The sequence below is a fragment of the Epargyreus clarus genome, unplaced genomic scaffold (assembly GCF_041222505.1).
Source record: "Epargyreus clarus isolate Ecla_fem2 unplaced genomic scaffold, WU_Ecla_fem_2.2 ptg000010l, whole genome shotgun sequence".
NCBI lineage: Eukaryota > Metazoa > Arthropoda > Insecta > Lepidoptera > Hesperiidae > Epargyreus > Epargyreus clarus.
This window is the reverse complement of record NW_027332218.1, coordinates 8583822-8598623: the sequence shown is the minus strand read 5'-3', so window position 1 is coordinate 8598623 and position 14802 is coordinate 8583822. Positions and strand designations below refer to the sequence as shown.

The following is a 14802-nucleotide window of genomic DNA, read 5'->3' as shown; positions in this document are numbered from 1 at the left end:
TGTGACACGAGAATTTTATATATAAGATATAATTATTTTTTTTTATATTTTGTGAATAATATTTAAACTTGTAGAATACCTTGTTTAATTTACCCATTATAGTTTAACGTAACCTACCTATGTAGCTGAGACCATTTCTGATTAGTTTATATGAATTACTAATAATTCATAGGAATAATAACTTGTTTTACAATTATTGTGCATGTTATGAGCATAGCGAAGAAAATTCTTGGAACTAGATATAAATAATTGTACATATTCTTTCTTGTAATGTTCACACGATACAATGAGTAAAGTACCCATTTAAGTTATTACATTTAGTTACAATAATAGAATTATAATAGCTAACCATATGGCCAAAACTCTTTTATTTATTTTAGAAGGAGTAGTTTCATATTGATGGTGGTAGAATCTTTCTACAAGCAGTGATAGCCTAACGGTTAAGAAACTCGGCCTCTCGATCGAGGGATCCGTGGTTCAAATCCCAGGCACGCACCTCTGATTTTTAGAAATTAGGTGCGTATTAGAAATTAATTATCACATGCTAACACGGTGAAGGAAAACATCGTGAGGAAACCTGCATACCTGAGAGAATTATAAAAAAAAATCTCAAAGGCATGTGAAGTCTACCAATACGCACTTGGCCAGCGCGGTGGACTATGGCCTAATCCTTCTCATTTTGAGAGGAGACTCGTGCACAGCCGTGGGACAGTAATGGGTTGATGAAGAAGAGTAGACAGTGTTATGCGCTGCGGTGTGCCGGTTTCAAGAGTGTGATAAGGAAGACAGAGTTGACATGGTCGCTTTATTTTATGTAGAAAGGTGGATAAGTCAATCGGCATTTAACTCTTCCACCATTCGTATTATTTATTTTCTCAACTAATTTGAAACAAATTGAACCGAATCGAATTTAGATCGGATTGAATTTTCTAAAATTGTACAGTTTTCTTATTTAAAAAACACGGTACGTGTAAAAACCCGTTCAAAATCAAATCACGTTGATGTTTCTCGAAAATAAAGCATAAGATTTACTTATCAAAATAATCATTTCTCATTTCGCATGCCTCTACAGACCTCATTACCCGGGTCAATGATACAATATTAAAAGTTGATCTATATTTCACAAAAAATGCACCAGTAGATCATAAAAACGGAGTATTTCGTCCTTTTCTACGCAAATGCGTGGTTCTTAACGCCGAGAGTGAAAGAGACGGGTATAGTTTGTAAGTGCGCTTCGAAGGGGGCAGTCTTTCGCAGTGATCCGTGACGACTGTACGTTTGAAGAGGCAATGACAAACGGTGAACGTCGTGTCGTCTCGCTCTCGCTTGGTTTTTTCAACGATTCAGTGTTGACAAGCGGTGATGCAACGTTGTTAGAATTATCAGGACTGTCATTATCAGTTTATGCTCTTCGCTCTAATTTAAAGGCGTTTTACACTTGTTCATTATACGTTTGTTACTAGGAAATTATATGAATAAAGAAGTTCCTTTTTTAAATTGAGAATTATATTACTGATTCTTTAATGATGACTATTTATTACGTGATATAATGACTTTACTGTATTATTATCTAAAACATAATATTAATTACATGTTTTATTTTTTAATTATTAGTCAAATATGATAATTAAAAAAATGTGAATGCGTTGATGTCTTTTGTATGACGTAGGAAAGTAAAAGTAGAGTTAACAAATGGTGAAGCTTATCTTTAAGCTTTTAGCAGCTAACATTTGAATTTAATTGTCTTTTATTGGTATAATATTAGGCATATGTTAGGTAATTAAAACTTACTATAAACCAAACACGTAGTATAAAAACGAGAAATGTATAATGTAAAGAATGAAAAGCGTAAGCCATATTTAGGTACTAGAAAAACAAGCATGCAGTATATCTGATATGATATGATACCATACACGTACAACGTAACACTGCTGTTATTAGGCTGAAATAGGTGTGACGGTGGTGCCACCTGAGTAAACTACAGACTGTTCTACCAGTTTCAGTTATTAAGGTTTAATTAAACATTCGATTAATACATGATGCCGATTGTACTTACCTACTTTTGACGTCATCTTTAAAACTGTGTGATGAAAAGTGCACCAAGTATTGCTACACCTATAAGGAAAATGGTATCTAATTATATAGAAAAATGTTTTATTTCTTCTACTTTAAAATACAAAATACTAATCCCAAATCTGTAAAGAAAGATCTAAGAAGATGTCGAAATTCATGTTGAAGTAAGTTAATTTAGAATGGATTGCAAGTTTTTTCGTAAATGTAATCTAGATGTCTAGATTTTTCCTTTAGACGTAAACAATTCAATGTTTTACACAATACTGGAAATAAAGTATTTACTATTTGTATTTTTGTCACGTTTGTAGTATTTATAATAAAGTTGGCAAACAGTCCTGGTTTAGTCACCTTCACCTCTGGCCATATTTTTAAAGAAGGCTTATTTTGAAAAGCTTCATATCAATTAATTAGACTCTTCGGAAACTAGGTAGGTAAATTAGGTATAAAGTATTTATATATATACTCGTAATATGCGTCGAGCGAGCAAGGATTACCTTAATTATAATAACACAAACAATTAATCAGTACCTACAACATTTGACTTTTATCTAATTAGATATATCAGAGGTTCTGTCAACTTGTCATGAATAAATTTGTAATATTAAGAATACTATTCACATACATCTTGCAATAATCAAACATGTTATTTTTGTTATAAAAATCTAATGTGTCTTACATTAGATGTAAGTTTATATAAAAAATAACAGTAGACAGAAGACATGTAAGAAAATTTTAATGATAATTAGATAACATGTGTTAGATATTCCTACCAGGGGTCGGCCACAGATGCGCCGCTACTCCTGAGGACTAAGCTGGAACTCCTCGGAAAAGTATGTCTCCCTTACCGCACCCTTCAAACCAGAACACAGCAGCGCTTAACACTGCTGTTATAAGGCAGAAATAGGCGTGGCGGTGGTGCCACCCGAGTCGAACCACAGAGGGTCCTACCACCTTCATAAGATTGTTCATAGATCAATAAAATATAAATAATACTACTACGTTTTTTTAATTATAAAAAAAATTATTTTCCTTATAGGTATCTATTTTATTATTAAATATGTAGAGCAAGTGAATTGTAAAACAAACATAAGTTTGTTGGCTTATAAACTACGTTGAAAGTTATATTGAAGGTTAAGGATTAGTTACTGCGTTCAACGTGGCCATGTAAGCCTTTGACAGGCTCTTAACGACATAAATCTTAAATCCTCACACGTAATGATTAGAACACAGACAAACTGTAGAGTTCATTAAAGTTGTTCGAACCCTCACATTTGCTTTTTATCTTGTTATACCGATAGCGAGATAAGAACAGTTAAGTAGATCTGTCATCTTACGATCACACAAAAAGCCTCGGTTGAGATTCACCACGCTCCATAAAACTCTAGCATCCATAATCCAACGGGTAATCCCGTTCCAAAAAATAAACTAGCCGCTTCAAACGTCAAAACGAAAACAAAACTCGAGACAACATCAGTCAGCGATGATGCTATTGAACCTAGCCGTCGACGGAGCTCATGGGATGAGTCCTTTCCGTGAGAAAATCGTACCGTCAGCTCTAATACATCCTATACTAGAGAGGCTGCGAGTCGAGTAAAGGTTTCGTGGGTCGAAAAGCGCGCGAACGCAGTGCAGCGCCGATACTCGTGCGCACAACACGCTCACACGCGATCTGTCAACCGCGTGACAGTTCGTATCGGGCGCGGATTGGTCCTTGTCTTGTCATCGCTGAATTCAAAATGGAACGGATGATCCCCGATCGGTTCGGCGTCGACCTCACTTAGGCTTTTTCAGATCTTTTTTTGTAGATTTTTTTACACCATTTTTTTTTCAATAAACGTATCCGTAAAAATGGAACGAATCGATGCGATACTAAATAGAAATACTTGTAAATAAACATGTGTTAGAGTGTACCGAGTGCTAAACGTTCAGTAAGGTCTACTTAATTCTGTTTAGTCAGTGTTACAAGGGCGTGAATTTTGACTCGAAGTGTGAACTAAGGTGTAAACTGTTTTTGGTAAAACTTGTGACAATCTATTACCATTTAAGGCCACTGAAAGGATTGGTTTCAGCGGAAATACTAACGGTGAGCAAATCTCGATATTACAATTGTTTATAAATATGACCTTGACTGAGACAAATAGATTTTTTCGGTATTTATATCTTTTGTAAAAAAGTACCTTACTACTTATTTTTTTAAAATGATTCCATTCGAGTCTATGTGCATGACTGGTGTATAAGCGAAATACTTTATGGAAGTTTATTTCCTTACTTCTATTGTTAATTTGACAATATGATGTTTTAATAATATTATTATGATTCATTCTGCATTTTGGAGTATCCCCTATAGATTTTTAGTAAAATTATAGTTTAATTAAAATACTTACAACATTAGGCAACCAAGTTAATAGTTATACAATAAATACCTACTTCCAAGAACGAAATCACGGCGGTATACAATAAATCGTATTTATGTCAATACGTTACGCCAAGTTTCTTCAATTTTCAAAAAGTTATCCTCTTTGTTTGATTTGTATCTCTTATACCACTTTTGATTTTTAGCGAGTTTATTTACTTATGATGAGTAGACAGCATGTGGTAAAATAGATTGTAATCCACAATTTTCATTACTCCCTCAGCATCACAACAGTTCCGGGATTAAAGTTCATTACATTCATCTTCAAGAGATACCACAAATAAAAGTTTGTCTAATATTCTTGTTGTATTCCTATTGGAACTTGCAATAACCAAAATTACACTTCATTCAGAGTAAAATTGTTAGTTAAGTTACATGTAGTTAATCCTTGATTTATACTTAAACTACCAGTTAAGATTAACGGGACAATAAATTTAGTTATGTTTAACAATAGTTAAATTTCTACATTACGTAGGTAAATGTGCTAATATGAATTAATGTGCAATACATTTTAAGATTTAATATCCTTGTAACCTTATAGAAATTCTATAAATAAAAAGCGCAAATGTGTAGGCAGAGAGTGTTGGGGTTTTCTATGGTGGCTTTATGATTCTAAAGCTGTATATCATGGTTCCACATACCTTATGGTATTCTATAGTAGGTAGTAGTAGTAGTACTATGGTACTCTATACTATATAGTAGTAGGTATTGAATACCTACAGTAGACTAGAGTAGTCGATACTTAGATGGAAGATGGGCAGCGGAAAACTAATAAAGTCTTGTGCGTATCAGGGGATATTGTTTTGTGTTCTTAAAAACTACATAGGACTTACGTTAAACTTTATTAAGGCTTCACGTGGCTTAATGTCATATTATGATAACTGGATTGGCGACTACTTTAACAAATACCCTCATCGTGAAGGAGTCCATACATTTTTGTATTAAATTCGGAGAATGTACCTATTTATTGTATATTTCCATCATATAGGCACTTAGCATGTTTCATTGTATGGGTCTGAAGTTTACTTTCATTTGATGAAGGACAAAGTCGTATTTTGTAGCCTATATTCCGACTAATAATACAAGCTATCTCCCTACCAAAGTCCATTAAAAACTGTTCAGTAGTTAACTAATGAAAAAGGAACAAACACATTCACGTTAATAATATTCGTGTCAGTAATATTTCTTAGAAAAACACATTATAAAAAGACATTTGCATTGAATCGCAAGATAAATAATAAAAACTCAAATGCAAAAAAGTAGGAAATGTCTCTAAGGTATTACTTAGAAGTGTTTGATGTTAATATATACACTACTGACACCTAAACAAGATAAAAACTTGTGATCAGGTAATTCAATTATCGTTTACTATTGTTTTTGTACATTTATTTCTTTATAACATCCATAGTTTATATTATATATTAGTAGTTGCTTGTAAAGGTGCTATAATGTTTGGTATGACCGCTACGTAGGTATGAAAGGAATGATGGTAGGTTTTATAGACAGGCGTTCCGAATTGGTCTTAAAATAGGTTAGGTTCTTCATACGCGATCGACTATAGTTGTTGTCGTTACCTATTACTGATCCACAGCTGGGCATGGGTCTCCTCTTAGAATGAAAGGTTTAGGCCACATTCTACTACGCTGGCTAAATGCGGATTGTTAGATTAGAACATTTTTAAAAAACTTAAAATTTGTTCGTGCAATATTCTAAACTGCACGCTACGGAGAGCCTATGAATATGCAACCATGTATCGATGAACACTTAATTTTCACTTCTGTGCTTAGAATTTCTTATAGGTAGTCAACGCGCTTGGCTACGTATACCAAATAAGAAGCAATAGATAAATAGGTAACACCACAAAGAGATCCTGCAGTCTATCCCCTAAATTATTTTCCTTATACGATATTGGTAGGAAAGAGGTGTTTCACATTTACCGCATTCAGGAAATAAGTTGTTACTTACGTTGTTATATTTCAGAGCTAAAACCCCAATTCTATAAGTACAAAATATCAAAAAGGGATCTGAAGATGTACATCAACATTGAACTTATTTTACTCAAGTACATGCCTATTACATCAATACCACTTATATTCAGAGTATGAATACAATAAGCATGAATAGAAAAAGAATTGGTACTTTTTTTAGTCGCGTTACGTTTAATAGGTCAAATGTATGACGCACCGTGGCGCGTACTTTTTGTTCAGCTCTTGGATTATGATAAGTAACATAGAAAGATACTTCACCACCTTGAAATTGAAAGCCATTAAAAGGATGATTTTATCATTCACTGTATGAATTCTTGATAAGCAAAGAACATTTTTAGAGAAAATTAACGCATTAATAACCAATACTACGTAATTTATGTAACAAATAAATAAGTATTTCATAATTTTAGGGACATTTTAGAACGGAGACGTGCCAACACATTATTTACGCACACAATTTCAATTCTCAAAACTGGTAACACTTTCTTGTTAGGAGTGATTAATCTATGTATTTTACTCATCTAAGCTTCGGATTATCCTACGTCGATTTCAATCCGACTTACATTTAATATTCTAAGAACACTCGAACCTTAGTGCGTCAGAATCAATAACAAATAATTAACAAGAAAATATACTCAATTTTGAAGTATTTTTTCCCATTGGTCACTTTACACGGAAATCCGTTTGGTTTTGTCTAATTGAAGCTGGATTTTTCCGGTTCATTGTTTTTTTTAATAAATAAGTAGGTACCCAAGTATAAGATAATTATTTGAGAGGAAACAACATTGAAAGTTAAAAAGTGAGTACAACCGCTTGTTTAGCTTTTTTTTAAAATTGAAAATTGAGTAGTGTATTTTGATTGAAATTGAAATAAATACACGGACTTCAGAGATATTTTTTGCCTCAGCAATTTCAAAATTAGCCGTATTTTGTCGGTTTAAAAAAGCGCCTCTCCTTCCCTCTTTCGTTCTCCTATTCTCGTGAAAAACTTAATTTTAATGACTGAAAGAAATTAAAACACGATTAATGTGGATACATTTTGTGAAAAGATTAAAACTCAAATAATAGCAAAGCATATTTATAATATCTTACTATTTAAAACACTAGCGAAAAAAGGCAAATAAACGTATAGGTACTCGACCGGTTTATAAGAATTTGTAAAACGCCAAGCAATAATAGATATAAAAACAATTTTTACATTCGATACACTCTATTATATCGTGTTTAATCATTCAATTTTATGTCTAGAAGCTGTTGAAGTATACACAAAAGTAATATCTATATTGTCAATAGTTAAGCGTGGGATTTTAGGAAATTTTGTTTATTATTAACACACTTGTAATATAAATAAATATAAATAGTAAAGTAAAAATATAGATATATCATTAATTCCTTATAAACGTTTATTGTCAAATATTTACGTATCTAAATTCACTTGGCTTTTACATATATGAGATATTCCTTGCATTAAGCGTGATATCTACGAATGGGTATATATTATAATCCCCGATATAGGCAGTGGAATACCACTGCCTATATCGGCATATATAATAATGTAAGACATAGATACCTAATAAGGTATCTATGTCTTACATTATTAAACTTACTCCCTCTGTTCTTAGTAAAAATTAGTATTCATTTATATTATGTTGCAATTTTAAAATAGTCATAAATCCATAGATTTAAATATAGAAACACTAGTTTTTGTCCGCGGCTACGCGCGCGTTTAAAAGAAAATAATATAACATACTAACATACATAAAACTGTAAATTCGTATCTTCAACTTTGCTAAAGATCATCATTTGATCAAATGCATAGTGTACGATTCAATCCTTACTAATATCGATTAAAATAATCGATGTTTTGGGTTCAAAATATCGATTCTCCGATTAATCGATCTTAAATCGCCATTCCTAGTTTCCGTAGGATTTCCGAGATAAAAGCTATCCTATGTCCGTTCTCGGGTCTCAGACTATCTTTGTACAAAATTTCATCAAAATCGGTTCAGTGGTTTATGCGTGAAGAAGAGGCAACCAGACAGACAGACAGAGTTAGTTTCGGATTTATAATATTAGTAAGGATTTATAAGATTTAAAATTATTACCATTTGACTTTCAGAAAATATTTTCAAATTTAAAATCCGGAGAAATAAGAAATATATACCATCTAAATATCTAAACTAAATATACCAATACAAAGTATACCGACTTATTATAACATGAATAAGTAGACGAATATTTACTCGTTCATTATACTCGTATTAATTACAAAATTGTAGTATGTTTACAACAGATGTGAAATAACTGTAAAGTAAATAAAAATGAGCTGACTATTTCAAGTTCAATTTGGATCGGACGTGTGAGATTGATAAATTGACCATCATAGATATAAAGCCTGCAAATAGTTAGAGATGACACTGTTAACCTCACTTAAAAAGGTTTCGGTTTTAATTTTATTTTAACTTAAAGTAATAATGATGGGACTAATAGCAATCAGACGGATATACCTATCCGTCTGATTGCTATTAGTCTAATAATAGTAAGAAAGCAGAGTAGAAGGCTATGGGGCTATCAGGTGATAGGTAGGTAACCTAAGCAGTTTACGAACTCGGTATCCTAATGAGGGTATCCGAGGTTGGATTCCGAAAAATCTTTGATTTTTCAGAGTTAGGTGCGTTAATAGTCATCACTTTTTCAAAATTTATAAAAAAAGGTAATAATTATGAATTTATTATCACTTTTTCATAAATGTTGAGAAAACCGGCACCGGCATATAAAAATCACATGGGTGTGTGAAGTCTACCAATCTGACTTGGCTAACGCGGTGGACTGTGACCGAAACATTTGAATTCGAATTTCACTATTTATTCTATATGTAAGAAAACCAGATGACGTCTCGTTATCTGTCCGTTTGAGAATTTCACAAACAGTTAATTAAAAAATCCATGTTGTTTGTGTTGCAAAGTTGAAGTAGTTGCGGCGGCGGTGGTGCTTCAGAAGACGAACTATATAAGCTTCTACCACCCTCTAGAATATTTGAATCTTAGTGCAGTACAATAAACAAGTTTGCAGTCCATGGTTATGTTGGTTAGCGGTGTGTGCTGCCCATCATATGTAAGCAATTAAGCAACTCTATACAAATCGAGAGTTCTACCTATTAAGATTGTCTTATATGTAAGTCAGACAGCATCCACACCCTTTCAAAGGAAAGAACTGCTACGCAATAGAAATGGTTAAAGGTGGTAGAACCCTTTGTGGTTCGACTCCGGCGGCACCACCGCCACACCTATTTCTGCCTAATAACATCAGTGTTAAGCGCTGTTGTGTTCCGTTTTGAAGGGTGTGGTAAGGGAGACATACCTTTCCGAGGCATTCCAGCTTAGTCCTCAGGGGTAGCAGCGCATCTGTGGCCGACCTCAGGTAGGTATATCTAATCCTATCTGGGGTTGATTACAGATGTCCATGGGCGGCAGTAGCCACTTACCATCAGGTGGACTGCATGCTCGTCTGCTACCCCTATATTATAAAAAAAAAAAAATGGACGGCACCTTGGTACTTAGCTGGTCGCTTACAACTCGATACAGCATCTCAAACTTTTCCTACGTTACCATAAACTTTGAGCTTTAAAACAACAGTTGTAATATGTATGTTACTTGTTATAAGGCAGAAGTGTGGCAATGATGCCTTAGTAGTCAAACCACAAAGAGTTCTACTACCTTAATAACATGTTATTTCTAATATACTATTTCTAATTCCTACTATTCCTTATTTGTTACTAATACTATAAACACAAGTGTTGTGAGGATGGACGAACAAATTTTCGTTGCAATTTCACGTAAAAACAACACATCCGATTTGAATAAAATTTAGTATACAAATAACTTATGACCTGGGTTAACACACATAGGACAGGCAACCCAAGCGGGAAGAGCCGCGGGCAACGGTTACTTAAATATTACTACTTAATAAAAATACACTTGTAAATTTATACAAAACAAATCTAAGTGTATGAACGCAATGATATCATTCAGAGCTTTAATTCTATTAGTTATGTAATAATGTCAAGTTCAGTGACGGTAACTTGAAATTTCCACGCACTAGTCTCTTCTAGGTTCTATAGTTCCACAGCACTACATTTTGTTACTATTTCGGCTTCTATTAAAAAACCTGTCATGGCCACTCATTGGAACGTTACAAATAAATGCCCGCAGTGCCCCCTGACCCTCGTTCCGTAAACGCAATTAAATTTCTTTGGTCTAAATACTCGAACGACCCAAACTGGTTCCGTTTTCAATTTACCAAGCTTCATTTACGCGATTAATATGTTATGTTAGGTTAAATTGGACATGTTTTATGGCAACACCATTAATTCCATGTCATAATTACGGCATTCGAAATTCGAACGCTCGATAGGTATTCAGTTTCTAGCGCTCAGATCGCAATCTGTGCGTTTCGGAATAACACAATAAATATTAAGATGGCAACACTGTGATCTTTTTAAAAACAAAATACCCGATGAAGCCCGTCGAGCATCCGCGAGCAAATATTTAAATTTCAATTCGAACGTCGCATATCAATGGGGAGCCATAAGCCACCAAGTCGTGTACCTTTTTTAAAGCCGTAGGGCCGCACAGGGACAATAAAGAAAAAGGTATGGGGAAAGGAGAAAAAAGAACAAATAAAATCTAGATTCGAAACACTGGCTGATTCGAAGCTCGAAACAAAAGGAATCGGCTCCTGCCTGACCGAGATCTTAGCGTACGCGGTCGTTCCAAGTCCTTTTTATTTATTTTACTTTGCATCCATGTGATTTCTTTTCCAGATGCATCACAATAAGACGGCCTATCGACGTCAGTAGCTATTTTTGAAATAATTACGTACAACTTACTCTGTTGAAACATTGCGCGCGCAATACAATGTTGCGTATTTCGTATATATCAAGTTCGTTAACGTGACGTCAGTGTCTAATGATACGTTGATTTATTCTCGGTTTTCAGTTCGAAATTATTAGCACCGTTTATAAATTGTCTCACTATTGGACTTGAGCCTCCAATCAGATTAAGTTAATTATCAAAATTTAAATGTTTTATTTTAAAAAGATTTTCACAGAAGTCCTTTTGAACGTCAGTGCTCTACCACCAATTTACAAATTATTTCTTAGGTAGAAAACCGTCTTCTCCATAAAGAGTATAGGTTTTACGGCGAAATTAACTATTTCTAACGTAAAGAAGTTCTGGGTTTCTCATGATTAGCAACCCATCTGTGAGGGATTTCAGGAAGAATCCCGGTTCTATATTGAATTGGTCTGGCGCTAAAGATGTAAGGCAATGGCCTCTTAACATCAGCTGGTCTGCAAGCATACTTCAATGTTATAAAAATGGTTTATACATAGGCAAAGCTGAAGGCAAAAACTAGTAAAATATTTTTCAACATGATATCCGGAAATAAAATATGAATGCTACATTTACGTTTACATTTACATTTAACATTACTCATTGGTGTAATAGGAATTGATAAACCAGTGGATAAAATGAGTAAGCACATCCAAACCGGAATCGAATCCTGGTCCTGAGTAATAATTTTCCCACAAACAAATGAGATGATCTAATCACATCTGAAGATTACTTTTGTATTTATGTATGTAATAATAATTATGATTCTCTTTATAAAGTTATTATTATTTATATCTTCTGTACGTTTAGTATGAGTTTTTACGTTTTTACAAAATTGACTATTTTTGTATTTGTTTACGTATTTCCCATACATATCCAATCAGTTCTGATACGGTCCGCTAGGAGCGCTGATTGGAAATGTATGGGCAAATCATTTTTGTATAATCGTAAAACTCATACTAAGGATTCAGTACGTTTAAGTCAATACAGTGGAATCAATAAATTACCTTTTACTTCGGTTCACGGTCAGATCGAATTATTGCTAATGAATATTTAAACTAAGTATTCCATATTTGTTGCATGGTATCGTATCGTGGTTCTATTTATACTCAATGGCATGCTGACTAAAGTCTAGGCGAATAATTAATGGTATAAGCGAAAATTAGTACAATTCTTATGACTAAAACCATTTTCACAAATTCGCAACAATCAGTAACTATATTTATAAGAATATGACCATATGACCATATGGAGTTTCTTTCGGCACTTCTTATCCATAATTAAACACCTTGTGAAGTGGTGGTAGTTGTATTAACATTCAAAAAGTGCTCTGTAAAGAAGCTATTTTGAATATAAAAATTTATGTATGATTATAAAAAGTTCTCCAAGGTGTGTAAAGCCCATTAATTGCACTTGGCCAGCGCGGCGAAATATGCCACAAACCTGCTCACTCTTTAAACAAACCCGTGACCAGCAGTGGGACAGTAATCAACATATTTAAAGTTAATATTTGAAATTGATACAAATAATTTTAACTCGACAGCATCGCCAAGACTATTTCTGTCTTATAAAAGCTATGTTTCATTGCAGCCTTTTTGTTTTGAAGTCATTATCGTCATCATCATCAACCCATTACTGTCCCACTGCTGGGCACGGGTCTTCCCTCAGAATGAGAAGGATTAGGCCGTAGTCCACCGCGCTGACCAAGTGCGAATTGGTAGACTTCACATACCTTTGAAAACTTTTTTTTTAAGAATTCTTAGGTATGCAAGTTTCCTCACGATGTTTTCCTTCGCCGTTTAAGCAAGTGATAATTAACTTCTACTACGCACATAACTTTGAAAAATCAGAGTTGCGTGCCTAGGATTTGAGCCTCGAACCCATCGATCAAGAGGCCGTGTTTCTTAACCACTAGGCTATCACTGCTTCTTCTTTTTAGAAGTAACGTTACGTTAATAGTTACAGTAAACACTTAGCATCTCCTGCATCTATAATGAGTACATATATTTAATAACCCCTAAAATTAATTTGAATCTTATCAGAGGTCTGCCATATCTCTCAGAACTATTCGAAAATGTATTGTTCGTGTTCTCTTTGCCACATGCCATCATCAATCTCATTACTGTCCCACTGTTGGGCACATATCTTAACTAACGATATCTTTAAAGCGTATACTGTGTTATTGTTACAATATATTATGTACGGAAAACGCAAAAAATCCGCCACTGGCAGCCCAAAAAACTAACGGTAGGTTGTCAAATATTTACCCAGTTTTAACACTCGCATTAACAGACTGATGTGGAGGGCGCAACGGGTCGAATTAGCACCACCACTTAGCGATGGGGTTGGACGCAGGTGGTCCTTGTTTAAAGAGGTCTTTTTGACCCCTTATTACCGTTTAAAAGGATGCGCTAATGGGCTCCAAGGACGCGCTTTGATTTACAAATGCATGTAGGTACATGACGCGTGGTATTTAATGATTGTTAGTTCGTAGTTTTATTTGTGTTTTAAGTACATAGTAGGTAATGTATTGTTTAGTAGTCGAAGTCGAGAAAGTAGTGTCAATTATTTTAGTCGCAAGTTAATAGCAGATATATAATATACATCATAATAAAATTAACCTAGTTGAATGCTGGGGTCAAGACCCCAAATAACATAATGGTTTAATCTATAGTTCACGAAAAGGCAAGCGGATTTATATTTAACACACCTCCATGAACTTTTATGGATGGAGAACTATATGTTATGGAAGTCATGGAAGTTTTCTCACAAAAAAAAGCTATGCGATTAAATCGGCTGAAAAATAAAATTAAAATTCCTACACTCAAAGTTTTCCTTTATCTCAGAAGTCATGATAGCCAGAATAGAAATCTAAATTTATCACTTATCTGAGCGTCGATCGCGGAACTCTCTACATTTCATAAAGCAAAATAAGTGATATCTAATGTTTATATAATACTAGCTGACCCGGCAAACGTTGTGTTGCCATATAAATAAAAAAATGTTAAGGGTGAACAACCCTTACCACTTAGGGGTACGAAAAATAGGTAGAATCCGATTTTCAGACCTACTGAATATACATATAAAATTTGGTGAAAATCAGTAAAGCCGTTTCGGAGGAGTACGGTAATTAACATTGTGACACGAGAATTTTATATATAAGATAACGCTTCGAAAAATACGAGTGCCCGGTAATCTAAGTTCTATTTCCAAGCTTAGGAAGTCTAAATAGTTACCGCTATTGTACCACTTCAAGCTTTGCATAATATACATACGAAAAAAATAAACAATTGTAACGATGCTCTGGCTATATTAGTTTTTTCTGGGCTTATCAAGAATAGCCTATTTGGTCTCGCCAGATACGGCGCATCATTTCAATGCGCTTCTATGAGCCCACAGAGATGTATAAAAGAGGAGAATAATGGATATGACATAG

General features: G+C 34.1%; 1 protein-coding gene across 1 annotated transcript in view; it reads left to right on the top strand.

Annotated features, from left to right (window-relative positions):
• The first annotated feature begins 3705 nt into the window (after window positions 1-3705).
• The window catches only part of LOC140745497 (PAS domain-containing protein cky-1), a 173269-nt gene continuing 162172 nt past the window's right edge, over window positions 3706-14802 (top strand). The window contains exon 1 of the mRNA XM_073077380.1: window positions 3706-4156. The gene's annotated coding sequence lies outside the window, so the exon portion shown is untranslated. The remainder of the gene's footprint in view (window positions 4157-14802) is intronic.